This window comes from Littorina saxatilis, linkage group LG8 (genome assembly GCF_037325665.1).
Source record: "Littorina saxatilis isolate snail1 linkage group LG8, US_GU_Lsax_2.0, whole genome shotgun sequence".
Lineage (NCBI taxonomy): Eukaryota > Metazoa > Mollusca > Gastropoda > Littorinimorpha > Littorinidae > Littorina > Littorina saxatilis.
Genome location: NC_090252.1, coordinates 69,638,585 through 69,648,884, shown reverse-complemented (window position 1 = coordinate 69,648,884; position 10,300 = coordinate 69,638,585). Strand labels below are relative to the sequence as shown.

The 10,300-nt window shown below is 40.4% G+C and overlaps 1 long non-coding RNA gene across 4 annotated transcripts in view; it reads left to right on the top strand.

Moving 5' to 3' along the window:
• The window catches only part of LOC138974272 (uncharacterized), a 9,036-nt gene extending 1,068 nt beyond the window's left edge, over positions 1–7,968 (top strand). For all 4 annotated transcript variants that reach the window (XR_011458367.1, XR_011458366.1, XR_011458365.1 and 1 more), the window contains exons 2-5: positions 1,266–1,334; positions 2,395–2,489; positions 4,737–4,907; positions 6,707–7,968. This is a non-coding gene — a long non-coding RNA (uncharacterized lncRNA). The remainder of the gene's footprint in view (positions 1–1,265; positions 1,335–2,394; positions 2,490–4,736; positions 4,908–6,706) is intronic.
• The last annotated feature ends 2,332 nt before the right edge of the window (positions 7,969–10,300 follow it).

Genomic DNA, 10,300 nt, shown 5'->3' with positions numbered 1-10,300 from the left:
CTACACACCAATGTCTCATGCACTGAGGAATTCCTGTTATGATGATGTATTGGTAACAATTCTGCAGATTGCTCCAATTGTAATACTCACTAATACTGGTATGATCATAATGACATGTAGTACTCACTACTGCTGACTCAATCAGTCAATGAAATTAAGCCATGAAACTACAGTGTTGCAACTGGATTTGTTACACATATTTGTTATGCGGTGTCTGCATGAGGAGAGGTACAACCTCTGTCCCCTCTGTTAAAATAGCAAAATCTAGATCGGCACTTTTCAGGGTGAGTACGGGTAAGGTCATCAAATCTAGTTTTTATGCCACATGTTCGCCAAGATCTGCAGTCTTGGTTGGAGCAAAACAACGTTTGATTTGGAACAAAAAGGACTGGGTGGTCGGGTGGTAACGCACTTGCGCTCAGAAGCGAGATGTTGCGATTTTGACCCTGGGTCAGGGCGTTAGCAATTTTCTCCCCCCTTTCCTAACCTAGGTGGTGGGTTCAAGTGCTGGTCTTTCGGATGAGAAGAAAAACCGAGGTCCCTTCGTGTACACTACATTGGGGTGTGCACGTTAAAGATCCCACGATTTGACAAAAGGGTCTTTCCTGGCAAAATTGTATAGGCAAAGATAAAAATGACCACCCAAAATACCCGTGTGACTTGGAATAATAGGCCGTAAAAAGTAGGATATGCACCGAAATGGCTGCGATCTGCTGGTCGATGTGAATGCGTGATGTATTGTGTAAAAAAAATTTCATCTCACACGGCATAAATAAATCCCTGCGCCTTGAGTCCGAGTCTGGAGATACGCGCGCGATATAAGACTTCATATAACATCCTGACTGCTTGCTGTGCAGAGGAAGTGTTCTTTTTAAGAAATGCATTCAAATAAAACAAATGGAGAAATGCCCACTGAACAGAAACAGCCAGGCTCCTAATGTGTGGTATGAATCCAAGTTGAGAGAGATCAGCTGAGCTAGGATTTTACATGGAACAAGATCATCCCTCCACTTGCATACATACCAGAAATGAACATGCAGTGTGCTTGATGTGGTGATCAAGTGACATTTTGCTATGAATTTGTTTAAGCAACTAGTAGCTTCTTCAGCGTTAATTCATTAAAAAATTACTCTTATTCTTAGCACATAGAACACCTTGCTAAGTTAAGTTATGCGTGTGTTTGTTATTGCAATGTAAGACCTCATGACATAGATATAACAAAATAACACATGATGAGATTCTAAATATGTTTTGTTTACTTGCAGGTCTCAGTTATTACCAAGCCCTGCCTCATTCTTCCCGCAACAGTGACATGGTGCTGTTATAGAACACAAGTAAGGCTTTTGATCATTTCCAAAATACACTAGCAATAGATTGTGAGTGCAACTGGTAATGAGAATATTTTACCACAAAAGGCTAAAGTACAAATAACAGATTTATGATGTTGGAAAAAGAAGTCCGCCAGAGCAAGTGATTAGTGTACCAGTTAGCTAGGGTGGATATATTATATAATTACAATTTACAGTCAGCATAAAATGTTGAGGCCAGTCTTGAATTGTTCTCGCCCTGTGAATTCACCGGCAAATCAGATGGCATGAAGAAATCAATGGTATATTATGCTCTGCATTGAATGAACCATCTCCAGTCATTCTGAGTGACACACCTCTTTAAAAAAAAACATGCCAGTAATTAAATCCAGGCTACATGGGGATGGAAAATGACCCTGGCAATTTCAACCTCTGCTTGTGCCTTTGTGTAGCAGGATTGGATATGGATCTTCAAAAGCCTTAGTTCATTTGTTTGTATCATGTATCATGTATGACGTTATAAGTTAATACTATTAGTCAATTTCAAATAGCAGAGTTATTTTCAGAGCTTTCTAACTTCAAACCCTGTCTGCCCCGTGGAATCTAATGTAATTTAAAGGGTATTTTGATTTTGACTCAGTTTCTTTCTTGCAAGTTCATTCTTTTCTCATTCTAGGTACTAAACCACTACTGATGACTGCCTGCATCAGGGTTATAATTTATGAAGAAGTCAAAATGCACATATATAACAGTTTACAATTTAAAGGCCCACTTGCCTTGTCACTATAGTGTGGGTCACTGTCTCCCATCTTGGCCACATACCAAAAAATAAAATATATATTCAGTGACTGCTTGCTGTGGTGAGTTAGTTAACTCAAAATATGGGATATTTTCACAAACATTCAAGCTAATCTATGTTGGTATGCGTCCAAGTAGAGGGATGATCTTATCCCAAGTAAAAGCCTGACAAGATCTGAGACTGTGATTGTGAAGCAAAATGTTTTTACATAGTAAAGTAAGCCTTTAACGAGAAAGTATGTCTATTGCACTGGGTGTTTTATTATTATTATATATATTTTTCTTCCAGGTAGTCTCTCTTTAAACTGACTTTCTACACCATGGTGTCTCTGGCAGTGTTATATTGGCAGAAGACAGTTGGAACTGGATATCCTCATTTAGATGGTAGGCATGTTTTCGGCTTTTGTGTTGCTTTGGTGTATGTGTGTATGGTGTGTGTGTGTGTGTCTGTGTTAAGGCCATGTCAGACTCACAACACAAAACAGTGTTTCCTTTCAAAACAAACACAAAACAGCGTGTTTCCCATGTGACATCCCCCAAAACGCGTTTCAGAAAACACTGTTTCATGTTTTTGCATCGTGTTTTGGGTTTTAGAGCATGCTCTAAAATCTAAAAACACGTTTTGGTAGTCAGCCAATGAACGCGGACGATCAACTCAAGTGACTCGGTTTCCGGCACCACGGAGATAGAAAAAAATGGCAGACTCAGATGTGGTACCGATTCAGGGTAGTATCGGACCCATGAATCCTAACTAGAGTATGGATCCTGTCACGATTGAAGAGAGGCAATAATATCAGTGGGCGCTGCCAGCCGTGTTGTTTACAAACCCAAACACAGCGCGGTAGCTGGACGGGTCAAGTTGACACTGACCGTATCAGTGGACACTGACCGTATCAGTGGACACTGACCGTATCAGTGGGCACTGCCAGCCGTGTTGTTTACAAACTCAAACACAGGGCGATAGCTGGACGGGTCAAGCTGACACTGACCAATATTTCTGTGAAAACACGCACCCCGCTTCATCTGTGTGTTTCGCATGTGACATCCCCTCTTTAAAAACATGTGTTTCCCCGACGTTTTGAGATGGTGTTTTTGTCGAAAACAGGGTTTTGTGTTGTGCGTCTGTCTCCGCCTTTAGACACATACCAGAAATAAACACACTGTTTGCATGCTGTGGTGAAGTGACATTTTGTGATTTGTTTTTTTAATGAACTAGTACAGGTAGCTTTTACAGCATTTATTCATAACACAATCGCACTTTTTGGGGTATGTGAACAAGTTAAGAGATCAGGGTTCGACACTAGCGGGGGCGGGGGGCGGAACGCCCCAGAGTTTTGTGTTCCGCCCCAAACATTGCCGAAGCTTGGGGCCCACTCCGCCCCAGGATAAATTCCAACAATGACAAACCGAAAATTCTAATGCCAGCAGAGCCAATCACTAAAAATCGCCAGTCAAAGTCGTCACTGAAATTTGCGTTACGATCAATGCCGCAGTCAAGAAAAAAACACATTCAAATCGTCGAAGGACAATGTCGTAAGGGAAATAACTCCCAGATTGCGCTCTTTAGCGTGAGAGATAAGTATCGCCTTCAAATGCCAAACGCAAAATGTGGCGACACATCCCTGGTGTAAAAAGACATGGCAATGAAGATGAAGAACAGGGTGGAGAGAAACGAAAAAAGGAAACCGATGCAGCCAAAAGCGCGAAGCGCTGTCGTAATTTCAATGTCAAATGGTTGAAAGAATTTCCCTGGCTTCAGTATGATGAAGAAAAACAGACAATGCATTGCCGCACGTGAATACTGAGAGTGGGCCCCAGATTTTTTTTTTCCGCCCCAGCAATTTCCATCTCTGGGGCCAGTGTGGCCCCAGGCCAAATAAGTTAGTGTCGACCCCTGGAGATCATGTCTTATCCCATTTTAAAGCCCTACCAGATCTGAGACGGTGAGCCAAATTGTTTTCATGAGAAGGAATGTGCCTTTTAGTGAAATCTATGTACTTTACAAAACATATTTTAAGAAATGAAATGTGTTACAAGTAACAGCCATAGGAGTGATAGCCTGTAGGTGGAATAATAATCTTCAATTGCCTATAAATGATTATCTGGTTAAGAATGACCTCTTCAAGAAAATTAATGCAAAGCATTTTGATGTTTGTGACGATTAGTTACTCTTTATCACGTTTGGTCGCTGATTTTGCTGTCAGTGTCAGTGTTGGGCAGGTGTGTGTCCATGATGTCATTGCTATTGAAAACTAATCTGTACTGTAAAGTAAATGTACCCATACATGGCAGTTGTCTGGTCAAACCGGGGGCCAGCCATGACTGGGACTGATGTATCCTCAGGCACTCGACACCAGGTGGGCGGGGCCAGTGGTTGGGGTGTGATTCCCTGCCTTACACCACCACAAAGTGTTGTATCAGTAGACAAGACTGAGCAGAACTTCTGCCCCCCCCCCACCCCCCTCACCAATTGACCACTCAGTGCCATGTGCCTGTGGCTGTATCATAAACACTTTGTGACAATAGTTGTTACCTCCTTAGAACATATCTTGTGATGCTCCTCAGTGTTTGATGTATGCTAACTGGTGTACTTATGACATAGTGTTCATATGAAAGTTTTATGTGTTGCAGCTCATCCAGATCACAGGTACACAAAGGAGCTGGTTCCAGTGAAAACATAGGCACATGGAACTGCTTATGGACTACTTTAGAAAGTGTGCGGTTACAACCAAGACTCTCCAGTTAGGAAGGTCTGCGGAAGGGTGCTTGTTCTGTTTCCTCGGACAGGCTTTTCAAGACTAGGTAGGTTAAACCACATGATTGGGCTTTAATTATGAATAATAATAATAATAATAATAATGGTGATTTCTATAGCGCTTTCGAACACACAAAGCGCTTTACAAAAGCAATAACAACATCATTACCAGAATGACGCCATTGACGGAATAGAACACAATCATAAACACTTTACAACAAAAACCAGAAACAAAACATAAATGTTACAAAAATCACTTCAAAGTTCACTTATTTCATTATCTGGTACAAGTTCTCTTGCATGTGGGTGTAAGGCTGAAGAAGAACCTCTGACAAGTCAATTTTCAAGCAACTGAGCATGAACCCAGGTAAAAAAAAAAACCACAGAGCTCTCTTTCTCTCTCTTTCTATTGGTCTGTTATTCATAGAATGACACTAACAGTGACACAAGTAAAAAATCTGTATCATTGCCTTGACCTCTAGAAATTTGGTAGAGAATAAGATTACTAATAGTATTATTTTGATTATTTTATGGTCATTACTGTGGACTCCCCCCCCCCCCCCCACACACACACACCACCCCACCCCTGCCCCTTTTAAGACACCCCAATCTAAGACTCCTTCCTATCAATGACCCTGTTTACGCAGACTTCTTGTTCATAACATCTGTAAATTCACTCCCATTTTAAGACTTGCTCCTTTTTAAGACCTGATTTTGCTTATTTTGGATTTCGAAAAAGAGAACAACAAATCCCCACTCTCTAGCCAGGCACATGATTTTTGTATGAACCAAGTTGAGGGATGGCATTTGTATAGGCCTGACCAGATCTGAGATGTTGAATCTATTGCTTACAAAGAAAGCATTGTGTCATTAAAGGCACACTACTTCTCTTCACCGTCTCAGTTCAGGCCAGGCTTTAACATAGGATAAGCTCATCCCTCAACTTGGTCACATATGAACAATCAACACACTGACTTCTTGCTGTAGTGATCGAGTCAGATTTGCCAAGGCGTGTACATGGAATAAGATCATAATTCTAAATGCTGAAGTAACATTCTGTTTCCTATGAAGCTAGGCTTGATTTTTGGTATGAATCCAAGTTAAGGGATAGCATGTGTAAAAGCAGAATTGTTTACAGAGGCAGCTTTGTGTTATTAAAGGCATCTCAGATCACCTGCCAGGCTTTTTTTTTTAATTTTTTTTTTTTTACATGGGGTAAGACTATCCCTCCACTCCGGCACATACCAGCAATAAACACAGTGGTTACTTGTGATGAAATAGTGGCAAGACAGATGATTTAAGCATCACATAACCTTCCTAAGTGAAGTCAAGTCGTGTGTGTGTGTGTGTGAGCATAGAATGTTGAGGACAGCCTTGAAATTTTCTGACTGTGTGAATTCAACAGAACTGCTGTAAATCTGGCGCAGTATAGTTTTTATTGTATGAAACTTCATTTCCAGTCAGGTGCTATGAAGAAATCATATCAGGTTATGCTTTGCAGTGAACCACCACCAGTATTTATTTATTTATTAAGGAGATTTCTATAGCGCATAACTAAAAGCACTATTTCTGAGTAACACGTCATCTTAATTAAAGCATGCCAGTATCGCCAGGCTCCTTTTGGGTGGTAAATGTGGATCTTCAAAAGCCTAAGTTAAAAAAACAAGATGTAAAAGTACATTTTGAATAGTAGGTTTTTTTCAGAGGGCAGATATCACAAGATATGATCGTTCAACTGCATGTATGCCTCATTACTAAAACAAAAATTAAGTGGTATTTTACTCGTCTTTCTGGTAAAACATATACACCATCAATATATTATAATAATGATCTTGCTTGTTTACAGATGGACAACAGCTGCTGCCAGGACTAGGTTACGCATAAAGAAAACAGTCAACACTTGGCTGGTGCTGGAGCTTCTTTGATGTCTATATCAACAAAAAAAAGACAGACAGATACCAGCTCATTCAAGACCATATCCCCATTTTACTCACACAGAACAGAGAGCCATCTTCCGCCTTCGCACAGGACACTGCTGTCTGAAGGTACACCTCAAAAGGATAGGTTTTGCACCTACAGCGGACTGTGGCTAGGGTAGGAAGAACAGACTCTGCAACACGTTCTGAGAGGGTGGCCTTTCCTTGCCACCCCTGTGCAACAAGACTTGGCCAGAGAGCACACATCCAAATGCAAACACTGAACACTGAAGAGGAAGAAGAAGAAGGTGCCCACACAGAAGGGCATGAATCTACTTTAAGGGCAGAAAGGTTTACAGCAGTTTATAGACTTGTAGCAGATAACATGATTGTTGAGACAAAATTACCTTAAAGGGAGAAAACGAACAAGCTAAATAGGCTGTACAGTACTTCACTTGAACAATTTATAAGGTTCCCTGTAATGTATTAAGTATCAAGAACATTTACAGATCACAAGACATTGTGTTTTCTTTTGTTTGCAATACAAATTTTTCACAATAAAAAGATATGCACTTGGCAAGATCCTTAAAATGTAAAACTAGTACGTGTGACAATTTTGAATTGTTCAGAGATGGTTTTGCTTCAGTGGTAAATGTTTTAGCTTTGTTATAAGATTCCGTTACTGAAGCATACTTTAAAACCTTGACCTTCCAAGTCTTGAACAACATACCCTAACTGTGTTAGCACCCTGGGCTGCGATCATTGTTTTGAGCTACTTAACAGAGGACTCCTTGGTTTTATTACATATACTTTGGTTAACTTTAATTATTTGATAAATAATTCTAATACAGGACAACTCCCCCATCAAATGTAGAAATGTCGTCTGCATTTTTATTTTGTATACTGCATATTTCAAAAGGCTATTTTTGTGCACAGAACATGCATCTGCAGGGAGGTTTAGAGGGTGAAGTTAGGATCTATTATGGGGCGTGCAGCACCACACCCATTTTGTGTGTGTGTATTTTGTGTTGACACATAAGACACTGTCATTCCAGCAGAAACCTGTGATGATGCACATTTTATTGCAGTAACCAGCTGAAATTGTATGTACGTTGTTATGAAATTGACAAATGATCCCTGCTTTGCAATCCTGGGTTAATGATATTGCCAAAATTAAAACGTGGAGGAAAAAGTGAGTGTAAACCTATTCTTGTGGTGGTGGTGGTGGTGGTGGTGGTGGTGGTGGTGGTGGTGGTGGTGTGTGTGGTGTGTGTGTGTGTGTCTGGTTAGTGTGTGTGTGTGTGTGTTTGAGTGTGTGTTAAACAAACAACAACGACAAACAACACCAAACCTAAATCAAACAAGCACAACAAAAACAAATTACACAAAAACTGGCAAAAATCAGAATATCAACTGAGGAGAAAAAAACAGTGGCTGAATGCAATACTTATTATAACTTAAAAAGTAAAAGTGTGCGTGTGATGTGTGCGTATGTTTGAGTGTTTTAAACAAACAACAACAAACCTAAATTAAACAAGCACAACCCCTGTGGCACATCTCCAATGACAGTGGAACACTTCCTGCAGGACTGTCCAACACACCAAAACTTGCGAGCAGAGACCTGGCCTGCTGACACACCGATGAGGGACAAACTCTATGGACCCATGGAGAGCCTCCGGCGTACAGCAGCCTTCATCAGGGCCTCCGGAGTTGCTGTCTGAGCGAACGACGAAGAAGAAGAAGAAACAAGCACAACAACAACAACAAAACAAACATGGCAAAATTCTGAATATTAACTGAAGAAAAACAAACAGTGCCTAAGTACGAGACTTATTATCAGGGAAACAACGGCAAAACTCACAATGTCGTATGGAATAAGGTAAAAGATGTAAATCATGGTTTACAGAGAACATCAGTACTGAGTTCTGTCATGTTTTATTTTCTCCAGAGTGTGACGTCTGCAGAATGATCGATCCAAAAAGCAGTGTCTCCAGTCATGGCCATATGCTGCTTTCCTAATTTTTGCTTTGCACTATTTTTGCTTTGTGCACATATTTGAACCTTGTGGTGCTATGATTCGGTTCTTAAAAGAAAATTATGACTTACACTCACATACAATCCTTGTTTTTGAATGTTTTAAAACATTGCTGCTTTCTGCTTTGAGCCTGGAGGAACAAAATGACTCTGAAGCCGGACTGCCGAGAGGAAGAATGAGAGGGAAAAGAACACGCAGCCATGAAAACACACACAACTCCCTGACAGATAAACTGCTTATGTTCCAAAATCAAGAATCTTTAAGCGCGCACGCACGCACACACACAAACACACACGCGCGCGCGCGCGCACACAGAGAGACTCTCCTCGTGGAAGTAAAGGTATACTCGAACTTGAAAGTAAGTATAAATGTTTGATACGAAATAAACCTGTGATAAAAGTCTTTTTATAAATCATCGGTACCAACAAAATTGTCACAACACGTAAAAGGACATACTGTAGTTTCAAATTAGTAACAATCTAAGCCATTTTAATCAGCACTGGTGTCCGGCAAGCACTAACAGATACAACAGCACGTGTATGCATCTTGAAGTAATAATTAAGACCTTGAAGTAGGCCTAGAGTTTACACTATGCATTATGTAATGCTTTAATTCAGCTGCCTAACTGTGGAACTTTGCAAATGTGTGAGGACCGTTTCACAAAACAGACAAAACACCCTCTCAGTTATTTACACAAATCAGTTCCAGAATGTGCGTGTTCCTTTTCCGTCTCTACAAATTAATGTTATCTGGGGGGAAAACGAATCATTGTCGCTTCCGCCCTCAGTTATAATTGCCTGAGCATAATAGGAAATGCAACAGGTGTAGTCTTCCGCCTGATTTTTAGTCAAGATATTTCGACACAGAATGTTTCTTTCTTTTTTCTTTGTATGTTCACAAGCTCACATACAATCATTTATGCAACACTGACAATAAGACCAGACCAGAGTTGTGATTGAAATGGGCAGTTTATTTAATAAAGCTCCAGAATGAATAAAAATACATGACAAAATAAGGTGGTCCCGCTGTACAAAGCCGGTTACCAAACACACACACACATGTACACCAACACACACAAACACACTCACGCACGCACACCGTCACACACACACACACACACACACACACACACACACACACACACACACACACACACACACACAGTAACATTGTACAACTTACTGTCACATTCAAGCGGGAACACCAAACAAAACGTATCATCAAATGAAACAACATTTTAAGTGGTCAAGCAGATGACCACAAACCACACTTGAAATCTTCACATTTTAACACTTTCTCCTGTATCCATAAAAGTCATTTATGCTGACTAGATAATGACATAATAAAATGACATCAATAAAACCATTCCCTTTTTTATTTTAAAGAAAAACAAGAAAATTAAAATAACGCAAATGTGTGCATAGTACATGTAACCGGCATGGACTGGGGCTAGAATTGGCCTTTCTGTCAGGCAACTCGGCCTCTAATT